The sequence below is a fragment of the Pelobates fuscus genome, chromosome 8 (assembly GCF_036172605.1).
Source record: "Pelobates fuscus isolate aPelFus1 chromosome 8, aPelFus1.pri, whole genome shotgun sequence".
NCBI lineage: Eukaryota > Metazoa > Chordata > Amphibia > Anura > Pelobatidae > Pelobates > Pelobates fuscus.
This window is the reverse complement of record NC_086324.1, coordinates 66,558,440-66,567,795: the sequence shown is the minus strand read 5'-3', so window position 1 is coordinate 66,567,795 and position 9,356 is coordinate 66,558,440.

Genomic DNA, 9,356 nt, shown 5'->3' with positions numbered 1-9,356 from the left:
GTGCTCAGGGCTGCCATTTCACCTAGTCCCCCATCCTTCAGCTCGTGGGTGGGTGGTAGTGGAGGTTGTGCCAGGCGCCGGTGTAGAGTCTTCCAGAAACGCTGGAATATCATATCCAGCTGTCTAATTGCAGTGTCCACATAGTCGCTTCTCACTGGCTGTGATGTGGGCTCGGGCAGCTTGGGTGCCTCTGTCACGCTGCCAGGCCTAGTACGTTTCGGGCCAGCGTCTTTTTGGGTGGTACGAGGCAGAGTAGCGAGATGCGTTGGGTTGGTGGGGACCGGGATGACCCCCACCGGTCCATAGGGGGGGGGGGGGATCCACATAGATGGGTGCAGCAGGATTCAGCGGTCGGGGAGCGGCCGTCTCCCATACGCCGTCCATGCTGGTAGGCCGCGTGAGCTGAGTCGGTGAGGCTGGTGAGTAACCCCTCATTGTGGTATCTATGGATAGGTCTACTGGTCCTCCTTCGATTGGGCAGCAAGATGAGTTGGTTCTCCGGGTTTACTAGGACATATAACGATTAGAAAGCTTGGTTTTGTCAGAGCCACAGACAGGCACGTCTGCTCGGCTCTGCAGTTAGGCCCCGCTCCCCGGTTTCTATTCTTGATATGCGTTCCATTGTGGAGCGCTGTAGTGGAAGTTCCGGTGTGCGTTCCACCGTGGAACGCGGAAGTTACAAAGACGGCCGTATGTCACATGACGTTTGTTTGGACCTGTCTAATGAAAGACGACTGACGTCAGACCCCGGAAGTACCCAACACCACGGGAAAATTTGATTAATGAGAAATACCTGCATCTAAAGATATATAAAGGAATGATTTTGGACTGTACTCATATCCCTGAAGAAGTCAGCATTGACGAAACGCGTTGGATTGAGTATTTGGAAGGACTTTTATTTTTCATTTTATTTTATGATTGTATTATTATTATTTTTTTTAGCTCTTAGTGTGTTGTGATCAGCTATTGTTCCATCTTCTGCATAGACCCATTTGTCATCTTGTTCCACTTGTTAGTGGAGATATGCCTGCTGATTGCGACCTGAATGTAAGTGCAATCAGTGCAATAAATTTATAATTTTTTAACAGTACTATTCTATGTATATTTCTCTTTTTATCCATTTGAGGATCTCATATTTGAAGAGAATTTAGTTTCTACAAACAGACACCCTTAAGGGGAGATAAGCACAGACCATCAATACCTCTTGTAAATTTGTTCAAGATCACGTCCTGTTATACAGGTTGTATCCTCTATTCTGTACTTTTTATATTGTATGTGCTATCCCACATTTTTAGCTCATGTTGCTTTTTTAAGCTATATTAGCTAATTTGTTTCTTTCTTGTATTTTATGTTGAGTGAGTGAGGTACACTCTTGGTGATAGCACGTTTCTACTTTTGGGGTTACGCTATAGTACATTTTCTATATATTCTTACCTGAGATGGCATTTCTCTGGAGCTCCGGGTGAGGGTGGGTGAGGCTTAGCACTGTTGATAGGTTTCGTTCCGGTTTGAGTTAGTGGTTTTCAGGTGGTAACCATTGGGGGCAGGGGTAAGTAAAATGGGGATTGTTACAGCCCCTTATCATGATTTCCCTTATCCCGAGGTGGATGCGTACCTGAATTACAGGTAAGCGGGCTTGTTCTAGCCCACGGTATGGTTTGGTGAGGGTCTAGACCAACCTACTTGCTGTCGAATTTCAAGCAAGCTTCCATGTTGGTGGACTAACATCTATCGCTCGGGTCAGTTTGTGTGGTGTCTAGGTGCTACCGTACCACACATTGTACTGTGTTATTGTTTACATTACGCCCTGTTTTGCGGTCTGTGGACTATGGTAGGTGGCGCATTTAAGTCTCCCCAGGTGTCTCTGTGTATTTTATGTGGGTATCTATAAATGTTGTATTTCCGTCTTGTCTCGTTGCAACTGGTATGGTTCAGGAATGCTTACTGTGAGTTTCTGGAGACCTTAATGTTGTCCATTGGGTACCTGTCTCTGAGTTGTCATGTCTGCTCGTGTCAGAGTATTTCGTAACTGATATGGTGAACCAGGTAGAAAGGGAAAAGGGTGGATTAGTGTGTGTCAGCAATCGATATTTGGGGAGCTAAGGTGTTTATAGGGTTATCCCCTGAATCCTCGGTTGTGTTGGTGCTGTGGGGTGGTTCCTTCCGGTCAGTTATTTCAAGGTGTGATCATTTCGATTGTTCACTGTTCAGCAGTGTAGGGTTTAATATGTGAGTATGTACCTAGACCTGATCATGGTACTTTAATCGTAGGCTATGCATAAAGTAGCCCCTGCTTATGCGAGGTGTGACACCATAAATTGGCTGTTAATGTATCTGTCCCATGCAAACTTAATCTTAGTGCCTGTGGTTAGGCGTTGTCTAGTCAGACATTCGTAATCCAAATTTGTGGAAATTTGGTGTAGTAATGTTCAATGAGATTGGGGCTCAACAGTCTTCCATGAGCTAGCTATTAGCGTGTTTGCTGCTATCAGGATGTGGAAAATCAGAATTGAGTCCAATTTGTCAAAATCATACAGGTTTAAAATTAGAAGGCTAAGTGAGTGTGAGGGCGATCTCCCCACCTTCTCCCAGTAGGGTTGTATTTTATCGCACGACCACCATGTGTGAAGCATGGTGCCCCTATTTGTTGCACATCTCCAGCACCTGCCCGAGGTCTTTGGATATAATTTCTGTACCATGTACCACCTATACTGCAGCTTCCGCATTAGCTCAAGGTGCTAAGTGCATAATGACCTGCCTCTATGTGCTTTGAACTCTGAAGTGTGGAAAAAGTCTTGTTGAGTTCTATCTGCCAGGCCTTTATGTGCTGATCTAGTGTAGGTGGTAGCTTAGTGAAAATGTTTTTTTGGGTGTAGTATGGGCAAGGCAGGCTTGTTTGAATGGAGACAGGTTGGTTGAGTTATTGTTTCTGTTGGGAAGCTGCGCACAAGTTTTTTTCTAGTTTTTTTTTTTAAACCCCTGCAGTGACGTTCCCGTGTATAAGACGACCCCCAATTTTAGACTAAAAAAAAAATTAGAAAAAAAACATTGTGTCATACACGGAAAAATACAGTGCTACAAAATAAAACAACTAAACGAGAAGGAAACAACCTATAATATAGACTTTTGTGTGTGTGACAATCGTTCCTACCTGGACGACTGGTTCTTAAATGCAAAATCAGAACATCTTCTGCGGTTAGACCTTTAAGATAACCAAGATGTTTTTAAGAGATCACGGTTGGCTTTAAACCTACAAAAATCTCAGCTGGTCCCTTCAACAAGGAATTCTTGGGACCTCTGGTGGATTCAAGGTCCCTATCTCTTTTTCTTTCTATGTCAAAGCAAAAAAGAATTACCGTATATACTCAAGTATAAGCAGAGTTTTTCGGCACATTTTTTGTACTGAAAAAGCCCCCCTCGGCTTATACTCGAGTCAAGGTCTGTATTATGGCAACTCATTACAAGCCCGACGGTCCTGTTGGGGGCTGGGAGCAAGAGGAGAACGGAGCTGCTGCACAGGTAAGTAACAGCTTTCTTCCGGCCTCCCTCCTGCACAGCCCATGCCACTGGACCACCAGGGATTGATATAGCCCCCCTCCCTGGCCAGGAAACAATCAGGGATGGGAGACGAAAAAAAAGAAAAATAAATATTAAAATAAAATATTAACAATCTTAAAATAATTAAAATAATAACCATATTAAAATAAAAATGCCACGCCACCCAGTTTACACACACTACCCAAACACACACACACACACACACTCTGTATGAATGCAGTGTGTGTATATAATGCAGAGTGTGTGTTTGTATGAATGCAGTGTGTATATAATGCAAACACACACACACTGCATTATATACACACATTCTGCATTCATACAAACACACTCTGCATTATATACACACTGCATTCACACAAACACACATTCTGCATTCATTATATACACACACACACAAACACACACTGCATTCATTATATACACACACTGTAAATAAATATTCAATTGATATAATTTTTGGGGGGATCTAATTTTATTTAGAAATTTACCAGTAGCTGCTGCATTTCCCACCCTAGGCTTATACTCGAGTCAATAAGTTTTCCCATTTTTTTGTGGTAAAATTAGGGGCCTCAGCTTATATTCGGGTCGGCTTATACTCTAATATATACTGTATAAAGGCAGTTTTAAGCTTGCAAAAGAAAAAGGTTTGCACCATCAGACAAGCCATTAGGGTCCTGGGACTTCTCACCTCTGCAATCCTAGCGGTTGGATGGGCAAAAGCAAAAATCAGACCTTTAAAATGGAACATTCTTGCAGAATGGTCAAGAAAAAAAGGAAGATTTGGATGCAGTTATCTGCCTGTCAAGCACAGTAAGAAAACAACTAAATTGGTGGAAAAATGCAAACAACCTTTCCAGAGGCCTTTCATTCGAACATAAAAGATGGATTACCATCACAACAGACGCCTCCTAAACTGGTTGGGGCGCCCATCTAGATTTACAGGTCATTCAGGGGAAATGGACCTTGAAAGAAGCAAGAGTCCTCAAACTTCAGAGAGCTGAAGGCACTTATGAATGCTCTGGTAGCTTTCAGTCCTGTCATTGCAAAACAAGCCGTAAGGATTCAGTCCAACAGCCACGGTTGCTTACTTAAAGCGTCAAGGAGGCACAAAAGTAAAATCTCTACAGGATCCGTGCTCCCATATCATGTCTTGGGCACAGTCAAAAGTTAACTCACTCTCAGCAACTCATATCAGAGGTACTCAGAACGTCATCGCAGACTACCTCAGCAGACATTGTTGGTCTCAAGCAGATTGGTCTCTAAAACCCCAGATGTTCGAGACTAATAATCCGATTCGGCTTACCAGACATCGATCTAATGGCCACAAGAAAGAACAGAAGAGTCCAATGCTTTGCTTCTATTCCAGACTTCCTAAACAGCTTGTCCCTCATCGGGAACTTCAAAATGTGATATGTTTTCCCTCCGGTAGCCTTGATACCAAGGATAATTCAAAAGATCCAATAGGAAAAAGCAAGGGTTCTAGCCGTTGTTCCCTTCTGGCCAAACCGAAGCCGAAATAGAGCATATGACAATTTCACGCTGGGTTCTTCCAGTTTCAGACAACTTTATAAAGAATGTTCATCAACATCTAAGATTTATCTTACGATTTGGAAAAAGTTCCTGAACTGATGTGTTCTGAAAGGCTGCTGTCCAGATGACCCCTATATCTCTGATATTCTGTCTTTCCTGCAGGGTGGGTTTCTAGCTGGTATAGGTGTATCAACACTTAAAGTCCAAATTTCAGCGCGGAGTCACTTTCCTGTGCGTGATCTAGCTTCCAACCTTCTTATCTGCAGATATTTTAAGTCAATCTTGCTGAAACAACCTCCTAAGCTTTCAACTTTTACTACCTGGGATTTGTCGTTAGTCCTACAAGCTCTTTGTGAACCTCCATTTGAACCATTACATGATGTTTCCTTGAAGATGCTTTCACTCAAGATGGTCTTCTTAGTGGCTATCACTTGCACAAAGAGGATAGGAGAACTACAGGTTCTTTCAGCTTCTGAGTTTACCATTTTCCACTAAGACAAAGTGGTCTGGCATCCCAGGTCTTCATTTTTACCTAAAGTTTTTTCAAGGAAATCTATGGGCCAGCCTATTGTTTTGCCTTCTTTCTGCCAGTCTCAATCTTCGGAGGTGGAAAGAAAGTGGCATCTTATAGATGTTAAAAGAGTTTTGGAAATCTATCTTCGGAGATCACAGGACTTTCAAATCTTAGATCACCTCTTAGGTCACATTTCAAGGGTCTTGTAAAGGTAGAGAAGCCTCCAAACCTACAATCACCAGGTGGTCAACAGAAACTATTAAGTTGGCTTATGAAACTCGTCATGTCCCCCTCCAATTTTCATTAAAAGCACACTCCACAAGGGCAATGGCAAGAAAGATCTGCAGCTTCTCCAGAAGACATCTGTAAGGTAGCTACTTGGTCTTCATAAAGCATTATAGGCTGGACATATTCTCTTCCTCTGCTTTTGGGCAAAAGGTACTCCAGGCAGTAGCATACTGAATTCCCACCCTATTTTGTTTAAGGGATCTTGCTATATCCCACTTGTTTGCAGTACTGCCACTATACGTGAGGAAAAACAGTAATTTTACTTACCGTAAAATCATTTTTTACTTAGTATAGTGGCAGTACTGCTGTGTCCCTCTTTTTTTACATGGATTAAATTATATAGCAGTCTATGGTCTCAGTTTGGTTCTTTTTAATGACTGGGGAACCTTTAATGAATTGGGAAACCCTCCAGCAGGCAGGATCTCAAAAATTCTTGTCCACAACAGTAGGTACAACACACTTTTTTGCAGTACTACCACTATACATGAGGAAAATCCCTTCGGTCTTTCATTTACTTAAAGGGACACTGTAGGCAGCCAGAACACTTCAGCTAATTGAAGTAGTCTGAGTGCAGTGTTCCTTTTTCACCTAGTACTGCAATGTAAAGGTTTACATTGCAGCACTGTCTGCTCACAGTGGCTGTCTACCAGATAGCCACTAGAGGGCTTCCTGATTCAAATGGCCTTTGGAATGAGAGAATATTGGAACATATTTCAGGTATTAGAATTATAAATAGTAATCAGTGTTCCTAGACACTGCAGAAATTGACCAAGAAAATTGCTAGATCAGTAACTGCATTTTATCCTGTTGTATTAAAGGAGCACTATAGTCAACATATAAAAGCAAGAAAGACAGGTCCCCTAGCCTTTAGATTAGTTTGCCATAATAAAAATAAAAAAAAATCCAGAGTGCTTTTTATCATATAAACTTAACTCCTTCCAACACCGAGCTACTTGGCAGGCCACGCCTCCTTTTTCGTCAAAATGACGAAATAGCAGGGCTTAATCAGACGCTTCTCTTGGAGAAGCGTCATTGCTCTGTGATGCGCGTGAGGCTTTGCGCTGCACCAGTCGGGTTCTTCATAGAGCGGCACTGAGTGCTCTACCACGCATGTGCGCTTTGTGCACATTCGCGAGCTGACTGACAGCTCAGCTCTCTGTCTATGCCCACCCCCCTCTTACCGCAACCCTTCAGCCCAAAGTTTGTGTATACAAACACTATAAAGATATCTCTGTATAGTTTATATAAAAACAGACATTTTAAATATATTGTAAACATATATACATACACACACACACACACACAATCTATTTCTCTCACTCATTAACTCACTCTCACCACACACAAACACACTCACTCATTTTGAAAATAAGTGTACTTACTGTTTGAAGTCAGTAGATCTCTGCATCTTCCTGCTCCTGCCTTCAGCCTGGAGCCAACACTGTGCAGGAGATCCTGATCTCACACACTGTCGGCTCTGAGGGATGACAGACTCAGGGTTACTACAGGACACAGGAGGCACATTCACACTGCCTCCTGATACTGATAGCACGTTTAATGTCTTCAGCCAAGCGTGAAGACGTCAAACGTGATGAATGCGAATTAGGCAGCACTTTACTAGGAAGTCCCTCTGGTGGCCATCTGAGTGACTGCAACTAGAGGTGTTCCTAGCTTTCAAGGTAAACACTGTATTTTCATGAAAAAAGGCTGCAAAGAGCTATTGTACTCACCTAAACAACCCCCGTTAGCTGAACTTGTTTAGGTGACTATAGTGTGCCTTTTATTTTTAATCCATTTCAGCACCCTCTAGTGTTTGGTAATATATTTCTTTCACACTTTTGGATTTATTTTGACATGAGCATCAGAATTGTACAATGGGGAGATTGAAGCTTTTTCACCAATGGGAAAATGATGGTAGCAGAATTTAGGATGCTCTGTGCAATATGCTGCCTGGAAACCTTGTGTCCTGGCATTTGTGGATTTTACTTAGGCAGGTGGTTTTAAAAGGGACACTATAGTCACCAGAACTACAGCTTATTGAATTTGTTCTGGTGAGCAGAATAATTACCTTCAGGCTTTTTACTGTAAACACTGTCTTTTTAGAGAAAATGCAGTGTTTACATTACAGCCTAGTGATAACTTCACTGGCCACTCCTCAGATGGCTGCTAGAGATCCTTCCTGGGTCATGGCTGCCTAAAATGCATCCAAACATTCAGTATCTCCTCCCTCTGCATGCAGACACTGAACTTTATTCATAGAGATTCATTGATTAAATTAATCTCTATGAGGAGATGCTGATTGGCCAGGGCTGTGTTTGAATCATGCTGGCTCTGCCTCTTTGTCAGTCTCAGCCAATCCTATGGGGAAGCATTGGGATGGCTTGTTTTTTTTTTTTTTCTGAGGCAAACAGCATGCAGAGTTACAGCTTCAGGCTTGAATACCTCAAGATTTCTATATTTAGGGAGGCATGAGGGGCTCAGGGTGGCTAGATGGTGGTTTTAACACTATAGGGTCAGGAATGCATGTTTGTGTTCCTGACCCTACAGTGATCCTTTAATGTTGTAGATGATCAGTAGGTTTTACTGCTCTAAAACACTAATTTGTGTTCAGAGATGACTCAAGAGTAAGACCACCCCCTCCCCCCATAGTGTTCCTTTAAGTAGACAGCAATGTTTTGTACCAGTACCTAATATGTTGACCAGATAAGGTGGTATACATTGGCTAGCCAAATCTAATGCCCCATACTTGGATACTCTACAATGAACTTCAGTTTTTCCAGCTGCTCAGTTCCTTTAACTGGGACTGTACTTTCTTCATTGACTGTAGACCGCATGTACACATCCTAGTTTTTATTTTTAAATATAAATCATTGCACTGAAGTGCCAGCACCTCATCCTGGTGTGGAGCTGATGTTGAGCTTCTGTTTCAGCCACTTGTCAGCGTTTGGAGGAAACCTCTGCGTGTTTAAACACATTGTGCCACATGCTATGGTTACAAAAAAAATTTAGTTATAAATACTATAATCAGCTGATAAATGATGATCCCACACAATCTTGCCATTTGTGCCCCAGGATCAGGGCATCAAGATAGCTAGCTTTTCTTGATTAAAAAAGGACCACTATAGTGCCAAGAAACCAAACTCGTTTTCCTGGCACTATAGTATTAATAGGTCCTCCCCACCCTCATGGCACCCCTCCCGCCAGGCTGAAGGGGTTAAATCACTTACCCTTCTCCAGCGCTGGGCTCCCTCCTCCTCCGGACGCCAGCGGCTGAATGTGCATGCGCAGCAAGAGCTGCGCACGCATTCAGTCAGTCCACAGGAAAAAAGTGTCAATGCTTTCCTATGGACGCTGGCGTAATTTCACTGTAAAAAAATAAATAAAATCAGTGAGAAGTGCGGAAGCGCCTCTAGCGACTGTCAATGAGACAGCCACTAGAGGCTGGATTAACCCATATGTAAACATA